Source organism: Cannabis sativa, chromosome 6 (genome assembly GCF_029168945.1).
Source record: "Cannabis sativa cultivar Pink pepper isolate KNU-18-1 chromosome 6, ASM2916894v1, whole genome shotgun sequence".
Taxonomy (NCBI): domain Eukaryota; kingdom Viridiplantae; phylum Streptophyta; class Magnoliopsida; order Rosales; family Cannabaceae; genus Cannabis; species Cannabis sativa.
This window is the reverse complement of record NC_083606.1, coordinates 57,149,199-57,160,078: the sequence shown is the minus strand read 5'-3', so window position 1 is coordinate 57,160,078 and position 10,880 is coordinate 57,149,199.

Sequence of the window (10,880 nt, the reverse complement as noted above, 5' to 3'; positions counted from 1 at the left end):
AATAATTATCATTGTACAACACTCAGAATCTCTATATGTATATATATTAAATCAAAAATAAAAGATGAATAAAAAATATTTGCCTATACAAGCCTTTCAAGTAGGATTTTACATAAACACCATGGGGACGGGGACTCGTAAGAATCCACCCTTAATGGAGCTGGAGTTCCCTGATTTAGCAAGGATTAGAGGTAGGGCGGAGTCAGGAAAAGTACTATCTACCTTGATATATCCCTGATTATCTATATGAATATGTATAATAATTAAATACGTATAATAAGTATATAACTTGGACTTTTCTCATCTCAACATATCAATTTGGTTTAATACATATATTAATACATGACACATAGTATTTCTTCTTCTCAACATATTAATTTAGTTTACAAAAATTTAATGACAGGACTTTTCAATTTTTACACCATCAATAATGTACTGTATTTAATTACATTAAATATTTTAAAAGTTGGCTGATTGGTTATTTCTTTAGAAAAGTCACTAACACTACTCAACTTAAATCACAACTAAATGGCTAATTGATATCAAATTTAAAAAATTACTTATTAATTAAAAAGATTTTAGTGATATTATATATTAGTTATACAATAATTTTACATATGTACAGAAACAGTTTTATATCCTATAGTATTTTCACTTTTTTCAGTTTCTCTCTTTTGTTTAAACTGAAATTTCTCTCTTATAGGCATTTTTTGTGATTGTGACAGTGACTCTGAAATTAGAAGGAAATTTAAAATTAGCATTCTATTTATTTGTCTTGTATGTATACTATACATATATATTACTGAGATTTGAGAAATTTTATCTTATATATTTTTATATGTGATATGTGTGTGACTGTGCATGACTATGTTTAATGTTTGCTAGTGGTAGCTGATGAGCATTATAGATTTGGATATACATACGAATATAGATAGATGAGATTATAACAGTAAAATAAAAAGTTATTTTGTATTTTTATTCTTAATGTATAAAATGCATATAAATATATATTGTAATTATATTGTATTGTTAATAACAAGAAGAATTTATGTGTAAAGATAAGTGCGAGTATTCAACCTAGAATGGCGAGTACTCGACTGGGAATGAGAAACAATCGACAAAGGCTGGAAAATAACAATAAGACAGAGAAATATAGTGGTTCAGTCAGATTATGATCTGCTTAGTCCACTGTAGCAAGGCATTCGTAGGTGTCATTTCATGGTGGATCACCCCTTTATATACAAAGCAGGTGTCCAATCGGTTACACAAGGATCACATTCATTGTTAATCCATTATTTACATATTGAATAGCAATAATTAAACCCAAGCAACGTTAACATTAATAAATGAACGACAGTTACTAAGTCCATCAACGTATGCGTCTTCCGCATCTGCGAGTTGACTGTTCATGTTCCGTTGTTGAGCTTGCAGGGTCATCAGTACGTTTGGAACGTCTGCGCCCTTAGGTAATCGCCTCTTGTTGACATCGCATGTCGAGCTGATAGAACCTAGACATGCGAGTCTATATCGGTTTATCAAGGCTATTGGGCCGTTGGGACCAAATCACATCATAGAGAGTTGATCTCTATGCTTTCGCATAAGTATAGAGAGGATACTCGCATACGTCCTGACACATGCGAGTTGGATCCATCCTGTATAATGCGAGTTAAAGTGATGCGATCCGACTTAGGTCGTGCTCGCAGTACCTCGCTGGTTTTATCCTGGGCGAGGTCTAAACTTCGAGAAGTCTCTCATGGACATTTCAGCTTTCATTGGAAATCTGAATATACGTGTCCTTTAAATAGGAGTCTGGTCTCGAATTTCTAGGTGTGAGAAATCTCACTATAACACATGCCTCTAGTTTCGCGATGTGACAGGTGCGGTCACAGAGGGAAACTATTGCTCGAGAGACAGGTGAAGGGTTGTCACGAGGAGGTGACCTTTTGGTTGTCCCATCGAGGGTTTCGAAAAATGACGGCTGTAATTATTACTTTTTATTGCATTTATGGTGCCACGTCACAAAAACTCCTCGGTTTTCGTGTAGGCGTGGCCATCGTTGGCCGTTGGATTGGGCGACCTTAGGCATTCTGGCTCCCACGTGTCGTGATCCCAATTAATGATATGGGTATTTAAACCCTTTGATACGAATCAAATCCTCCATTTTTCCCTCTTATTTCTTAACTTCCTTCTTCCCTCCTTTATAGAGACTTCAAAACCGTTTTCATCTTTTGCCCAGATTTCTATCGTTCTTTCCAAAATATCCTCAATCTTAGAAGTGATCGAGAGCAATCGCAGGGACAACTTGCTAAAACTAAAGGTTAGTTTCGAGTCTCACTGTATTTTTTTGTTTTCTGTGTTTGAGAAAGAATGTTTTCTGGGTTTTGGTATTTTGAGACTCTTTAGGAATGTATGTTTGTAAGGGATGAGGTTACGTTTTTTGGGTAAAAAACTGGGTAATCTTATGAAAAATGACCTGTAAATTGGAATAACCGCATACTGTGTAAGAAATATTTAAATAGGCGCTGTTTCGTACTTTGAATACTCGCGGGTATTCGGATGAACAGTTTGAATACTCGCACACTGATAGAATTTATTTACTTCTGATTATTGGCTAGATCTTTTAGGATTTTACATGCCGTGAGTTGAATTGCGAGAGTATTAATCGCTTTTCTTAATGGTAGGTGTGTCACAGTATTCTAATGGTCATATACGCGGTTATATGCCCCTTGAGATACTGTGATACACCCAGCCATTTGCGACATGCGTTAATATTCAAATGAGCGTACTCCTTGGCTGATAGGTAGTCTCGGAACGGTGGGAGTAACTCAGTAATTTCAAGGTCATGCTTGAGAACGCATGCCCCTTGAGTAACTGAGTTTCTCCCAGCCGTTTCTGGAGGTATACCGCTTGGCCCAGGATGCATGGCTTATTCGCATCTCTACTCGCATATGGATGGGGTGGTCAGCATTCGTAAGGATGCTGACCATTCTATCAAGTGTGACTTTATAGTTTTAATGCGGGTGAGATCACTTATTTTTGTTTTCACACATTCATCACGCTGAAAAGATCTTCTATCTTTCAGATGAGCGACCTGTCGGATAGCCAACTGCTCGACTCGGGAGGCCATGCATTCGATGGCGACGATGACCAGGAGGAAAACAGTTTTCTCCCAGCTTCGATTTCAGAAGTGGAGGTCGTGCCAATAGAGCTAGGCCTGATGTCATCTGCAGACATCGAAAGAATGGTGCAGGAACTCGCCGAACCTGGGACCGTCGATATTCGAGACAGCGAGTCTACGATGTCGGCTCGCGACTACCTTATTCACTCGAGGCATGCTCCTGACGTCGAGGTCGAGGAGATGGACGATGACTGGACGGCCCCAGCTCGCGAATCAGGCGAGGATGAAGAAGAGGCGGAAGGGAGTGGGATAGACTCGGTCGATGACGCCCAGCTGAACGAGCCTTTCGCGTGCGAAGATCTGATTTCGAGGGTTACCAAATCAGACTTCACTACCTTTACGAGGTTAAATCTGCTGCGACTTGCGTTTCAGCGACCTAAACCGACCCAGAGGGCGCACCTTCCTTTCACCAACCCTGCGATTATTCCCACAGAGGATGTGGTAATCTCAATACCCATTCTCCGATGTGGGGTATCAGTCCCTTTCCATCCCTTTATCACAGCCATCCTTAAACGGTATGACGTATCGCCTTTTCAACTAACTCCAAATAGTTATCGCAGTGCCCTGGCCTTTTACGCGATGTATATGGAGTACGTTCATAGGGCTCCATCGGTAGAAGAGTTCAGCTACTTTTACGATATAAAAAGCGTAGGCCTTCATAACGGTTTCTACTGCTTTAGCAAATGGGCGACTTCTGAAATCAATGGAGTAGAAGGAATGGTGTCGAACATGGGGGACTGGAAATCAAAATGGTTCTACATCTTCAAAGTCCCTGGGATTAGAAATGATTTTAATCGCAGACCTAGTACGTCGCGTGTTTTCTAACTTAGGCATTTTCTGAATTACTTTCAGATCTCATGCTAACTCGCTCTTTTTTGTTCTCGCAGATAGACCAGCTCGACCTGCACTTGACGCAACTCGCAGAGAAACAGCTGAAATTCTCGGGAGCCTTCCGGTACAAGATCGCGACTGGCGATTACTGTGTACAACTGCCAAGCTGCGAGAACACTAGCTCATTCCAGAGAACGCAAGTCTTCAAAGAGAGCCAGTATACAAAGAGCCATCTAAGAGACAACAAGAGCGGATAGACAAACGCCTCTCCAAGCAAACTTCTCAACCAGTCCCAGGTAACATATCTTATGTTTATAAACTAGTGCCTTGAAATTTATCCATACTTATCCTTATTTATCCTCGTAGAGATGACATTTTTGAAGTCCGCGCCCGTCCTTAAAATCAAGCCAAAGGGTGGAACAGCGACGACATCACCCGTTATCGCCCAGAAGAGGAAGAGCGATGTTGTAACTACTCTTGCCGCAGATTCTTCCAAGAAGCTGGCTAAAACCACGCAGGACAAGGGGAAGAAAGTCATGATCGAGCCAACTGTCCGAGCCCGCGTTCTGCCTATGCAGGAGAAGTTTGTGGGTGAGGAGTTCATATCCAAGGCGGAGAAGATCCCTTCTGAGGAGCTTGTTCCGCGTTCTGTGGAGTTGGCTTCGCAGTCGATGACCTTGTTCCTGAAGGCTCTTGCCGCTGGTTCTAAGGAAGCTGACTCGCTGAAGAGGCACAATGCCCAGCTTCAGGAGAACATGAAGAGGCCGAAACAAGAGGCGGCTAGAAAGGACAAAGAGCTTGAAGAACTTCGCAAGGCTAAGGAGCAGGCAGAGCTCGAGGCCAAGAACTCTCAGGCGAAGATCGAGGAGATGGCTCGCGACTTAGAGGTCGAGAAGGAGAATGGGAAGAAACAGTATGATCAGGCAGTTTCTGATTATATTTACACCACTCTTTCTAAAATCCCAGACTTCGACTTCTCTATCCTCGGAGCAGAGGCCGCTGAGATGGCTGAGGCTTTTCGCGCCATGTCGCCTACTCAAACTCAAGGTGGTGGAGGGAATCTTCCTGAGGAGGCCGAGGGTGCGGATGCTGAGGAAGTCGAGAACGAGGCCGTTAGCAAAGTCGCGGATGAAACTGCTCCTGCTGCTCCAGATGCTTGACTTTTTTCTTCTATGTTTAAACTGTTATGTTTTTTGAATTTGCTCGTTTAGTTTTTATGCGGTACAGGGGTACTCGCACTCTGTACTTAGACAAATTTGCATTTTACTTTGGACAAGTTTATATCCTCGTGGGGATAATTATCCTTTAACATTTTCGCAGTACACGGGTACTCGCATTTTTAATATATATATATATATATGCGACTTTAATTACAGCTTGGTGTAATAAGTAGAAATATTTACAAGTCTTGACAAAATTTGAAAATTTAACAAACATGAGGCATTTCCTTTATATAATCAATAGTACATTATGGCATATATACCCCCCTATACTTAGGATTTTTTTTTATGAAAAATGTCTAAGTATAAGTACAAGAGCGAACATGGTTTAATAATGCGAGTACTATTGATAATATAATTTTAAACTCTCGCCATTCCAAGCTCGTGGAATCGCAGTACCATCGAGTGCTGCGAGTCGGTATGTGGCATCACCAATTTTTTTTCCGCGATGAGATATGGTCCTTCCCAATTATCTCTGAAGACCCCATGTGTTGGGTTCTTGGTATTTGGCATTACCCTTCTAAGGACCAAGTCTCCTGCTCGCAGGACCTTTACTTTCACCTTGGAGTTAAAGTATCTTGCAGTTCGCTGCTGGTAAGCCGCGTTTTTTAAGTGTGCTTGATCACGTTTTTCCTCCAAAAGATCAAGGCAGAGTAACTGCTTTTCGTCGTTCTGCGAGATGTTGAAAACATCTCTTCGTAGGGAACCTGCCCCGATTTCAACTGGCAACATGGCCTCGCACCCGTAAGAAAGTGAGAAGGGTGTTTCGCCAGTTGTAGATCGAGGAGTTGTATTATAAGACCATAGTACTTGCGGTAACTCGTCTGGCCAAGCCCCTTTGCGATCTTCTAGTTTCCCTTTAATGGTGTGTTTTATTATTTTGTTAACAGCTTCAGTCTGTCCATTGCTTTGTGGGTAAGCAACCGCGGAGAATGCCTTTTTGATTCCTAAATCGTCGCATAGTTGTCGCATCTCCAAACAATCAAACTGTCTTCCATTGTCTGAGATAAGCTTGTATGGAATAGCAAAGCGAAAAATTATGGAGGTATAGACAAACTCACGCAATTTTGTTGCTGTGATGGTTGCGAGTGCTTTGGCTTCGGCCCATTTCGTGAAGTAATCCACTGCGACTACCGCGTATTTGACTCCACCTTTCCCTTTAGGTAACTCGCCGATTAAGTCAATCCCCCATACTGCAAAGGGCCATGGACTGGTGATAGAATGGAGGTTCCTTGGAGGTTGGTGGGTATATGTGGCTATTCGCTGGCACCAGTCACACTTCTTCGCAAATGCGAGAGCATCTTGTCGCAAGGTTGGCCAGTAATACCCTTGTCGCAGATTTTTAATGCAAGGGAGTTACCTTCGATATGATTGCCACAAATCCCCTCATGTACCTCGTGAAGTATATAACCACAATCTTCCCCGCTAATGCATTTGAGTAGAGGTTGAGTGAAACTTCTGCGATACAGCCTTTGGTCATATATTACATAACGGGCGGCTCGCTGTCGCAGCTTTCTTGCTTCTATTTTGTCATCAGGCAAGAGCCCTTTTTCCAGATATGCGACGATAGGAGTCATCCAGGTGATCTCCTTAACGGTATCTATTTCCATGATCTCTTCTTGATTTATAGTAGGGTGAGCAAATACATCTACCGGAATTACATCGAGCAATTCGGCTTCTCTAGTTGAGGCCAAACGGGCCAGTGCGTCTGCATGTGAATTTTGAGCACGTGGTACTCGAGACACAATTACTTTTTTGAATTTCTGCATTAGTTCGCAGACAATGGCTAAATATTTAACCAATCTCCCGCCTCTTGCCAGATATTCTCCATTGGCCTGGCATACCACAATTTGGGAGTCGCTAAAAGCCTGAAGATACTCGACTTTCATCTCGAGAGCAAATTTTAATCCTGCGATTAATGCTTCATACTCGGCTTCATTGTTAGATGCAGAAAATTCAAAACATAAAGTAGCGTGTACCTTAAAATTATTGGGACTGATTAGCAAGATCCCACTACCAGAACCTTCGCTATTTGAGGCTCCATCGACGTACAATGTCCACATCTCTTTGTTCGCTATAGCAATGTCGCTTCTATCTTCTATGAGTGCTACCTCAGTGTTGGGGAATTCAAGTATAAAATCTGCTAAGGCTTGCCCCTTGATCGCAGTTCTTGGTTTATACTTGATGTCGAACTGACTCAACTCCATCGCCCACTTCAACAATCTCCCCGATGCTTCTGGTTTTGCCAGAACTTGCCTTAAGGGGTAGTTCGTCAAAACTTCAATACTGTGAGCCTGCAAATAAGGTCGCAATTTTCTTGACGATGTTATTAAGGCAAATGCCAACTTCTCCATTTGGGGATAACACATCTCGGCATCCAGTAATCGCTTACTGACATAATACACCGGGTATTGACGTCCTTGGTCCTCGCATACTAGTACTGAACTAATTGCATATTCCGACACTGCTAAATAAATGGATAGGACTTCACCGGTCATTGGCTTTGACAAGATCGGAGGTTGCCCCAAGTGTGTTTTTAAAGTTTGAAAGGCCTGCTCGCACTTTTCGGTCCAATGAAATTTTTTGTTGCCTTTCAAAATCTGAAAAAAACTCCTTGCACTTATCAGTAGATCTGGATATAAAGCGGTTTAAGGCTGCAACTTTACCTGTGAGGCTTTGAACCTCCTTTGGCTTGGTTGGTGATGGCATTTCCACCAATGCCCTGATCTTCACATGATTGGCCTCTATTCCTCGCTGATTAACCATGAACCCAAGGAATTTCCCAGAGCTAACTCCAAAAACACATTTCAGAGGGTTTAGTCGCATCTTATACCGTCGTAATATATCAAACATGGTCTGTAAGTGGGCAATATGATCCTTCGCGTGTTGAGATTTTACGAGCATATTGTCAACATATACCTCCATGGTTTTTCCAATGAGATCTGCGAACATCATGTTCACTAGCCTTTGATAAGTCGCACCTGCGTTTATTAAACCAAAAGGCATTACTTTGTAACAGTATAGTCCTCGATCAGTAATGAACGAGGTGTGTTCCTGGTCTGGTTCATACATCGGGATTTGATTATATCCCGAGTATGCGTCCATGAAACTCAAGAGTTCGTGACCTCTAGTGGCATCAACAAGCTGGTCAATGCTAGGAAGGGGAAAGCTGTCTTTGGGACAGGCTTTGTTTAAGTCTGTAAAGTCAACACATGTGCGCCATGAGCCATTAGGCTTAGGCACGAGCACGGGGTTCGCTAACCAGTTGGGATAAAACGACTCCCGTATAAAGCCGCAGGTAAGGAGGCGGTCGACTTCTTCTTTTAGCGCTTGGTACCTCGCGGGGTCCATTTTGCGGCGCTTTTGTCGGACACCTCGCACCTCGAGGTCAATGTTCAAGCGATGACACATGACTTGCGGAGATATCCCGACCATATCTGAGTGTTTCCAAGCAAAAACATCAAGATTTTGCTTTAAAAAGGTCGTTAATTGTTCTCGCAGCTGAAAATTTAATTTATAACCAATTTTCAAAACTTTATTATTATCTACAGGATCTATAGGTACCTCAATAGTGTCTTCCGCGGCTTGGGCTGCGGCGGTGTGATCGAGGATTCTTGGATCCAAGTCTGGTTCATCTATGTGTGGCACCTCCTCGATTCTGAGGATCTCCTGGCGAGGAGGTGGTGCCTCCAAAAAGTAGATAACATTTACCGTCCTTTTCTCTGCGAGTTTAACTGTTGTGTTGTAGCATTCCCGCGAATCTGTTTGGACTCCCCGCACAGAACCTACTCCAGCGGGAGTAGGGAACTTCATTGTCAGATGATAGATCGAGTTTATGATCTTCATCTCCTTCAGGATCGGTCGACCAATTACGGCATTATACCCTGAGTACTGGTTGATTACTGCGAAGTCCGCCATTGACTTGGCTGTCACTGGGGCAGTTCCCAAAGTGATTGGGAGGTTGATCATTCCTTTTATTGTTATGACGTCGCCTGTAAAACCATAGATGCTCGACGTCATAGGTCGCAGATCCTTCTCCTGCAACCCCATTTGTTTGAATGCTTAGAAATTCAGCAGATTCACTGAACTCCCATTGTCGACAAGTATGCGATGGACATTATCCCCGCCAATATTGGCGATTATAACTAGTGCATCGGAATGCGGGTGATGGACCCATCTCGCATCACTCTCCATAAAGGTGATGTCATCGCATTCCTTTTTGAAAAGTTTCTCGGGCCGCTCACTAAGATTGTTGACATTGGTGAACGGCTTTTCTTTAGCTTCTCTAGCATATCGCTCTTGTGACTTGCGAGAGTCCCCTGTGATATGAGGTCCTCCAATAATAGTTAGGATGTTGCGAGGTGTTCTGGAGCCACTCGCATTCTGGTTTTCTCCTTTGTCATCCGCTTGGGGATGACTTCCCTCACTATTCTTATACTTGTCGAACTTCCCTCTCCAAATTAGCTCCTCGATTTCATCCTGCAAGACCCAACATTCTAAGGTAGTATGATCAATGTCCTTGTGGTACTTACAGAATTTTTTGGGGTCTCTCCTGTCGCGATTTCCCCTAATGGGGGGCGGCTTCTTGAAGACTCCGTTTCTTTCTTCGATTGCGTAGATATGGTCTCGGGAGACTGCGAGTTCAGTATAGTTGACGAAACGAGGTCCACCTTTCCTTTTAGGCGAGGATTCCTTCTTTGGAGGAGACTTGGCCACCTTCGGACTTCGCTGTCTCCGCGGGCTGCGTCTCCTTGGGGTTCGGCCCCTGGAATTCTTCCCTCGGGGACTGGGAGATCGTGAACGCGGTATTAGTGACCGGCGTTTGTTTTTTCCCTTCTCTAACTCCGCCAGAGAATTCTCGATTCTCTTGTGGGGTTCGGCCATGGCGAAGAATTCGACTAAGGATTCGGGCCTTCGGGCTTGTAACTCTTTCCAAAAGTCAGTCCTCGGCAAGATACCTGTTATCAACATGCAAACAAGCGAAGACTCGGGAGCCTTCTCAACTTTTGTTACTTCTGCATTAAAGCGTTTAAAATAGTCTTGTAAAGACTCACCAGGTTCTTGTTTGATGTTGGCCAAGGTCGTATAAGGTGGCCTATACGTCATTGTGGCCTAGAAATGTGTGAGGAATAAGTCGACGAAGGTCTCCCACGTCGATATCGATGCCTCAGGTAATTGGGTAAACCAATCGTGGGCATTTTCCTCGAGTGTTGCCGCAAGAATGCGGCACTTTGCGAGCTGCGGTACCTGATCCACCTCCATTATAGTATTAAATTTTTCAAGGTAATCTATTGGGTTAGAAGTACCTTTATATTTGAGGGATTCGGATAGACGAAACCCCTTTGGAAGCTGAGCTTGTCGCACTTCTGTAGTGAAGGGCGAGGTACCATGAAACTTTTATATGGGCTTCCGTTGCTGCTCGAGCATTTTCAAAGCCTGCAGAAGCATGCTTTGGTCAATCCCTCCAGTCGCAGGAGCCGGGGCTGCTACGACTGCGGGAGTCACAACTACTGCGGCAAGATTTGCTGGGACATTGATCCCAGTGGTCGCGATCGGCGCGGTAGGCGGGTTATTATAAGTGTTGGCACCCTGATCGTCCGCATGGGGATCACAGAGTGTCTCAGTATTACGTGGGACACGAGAGCGTGCCC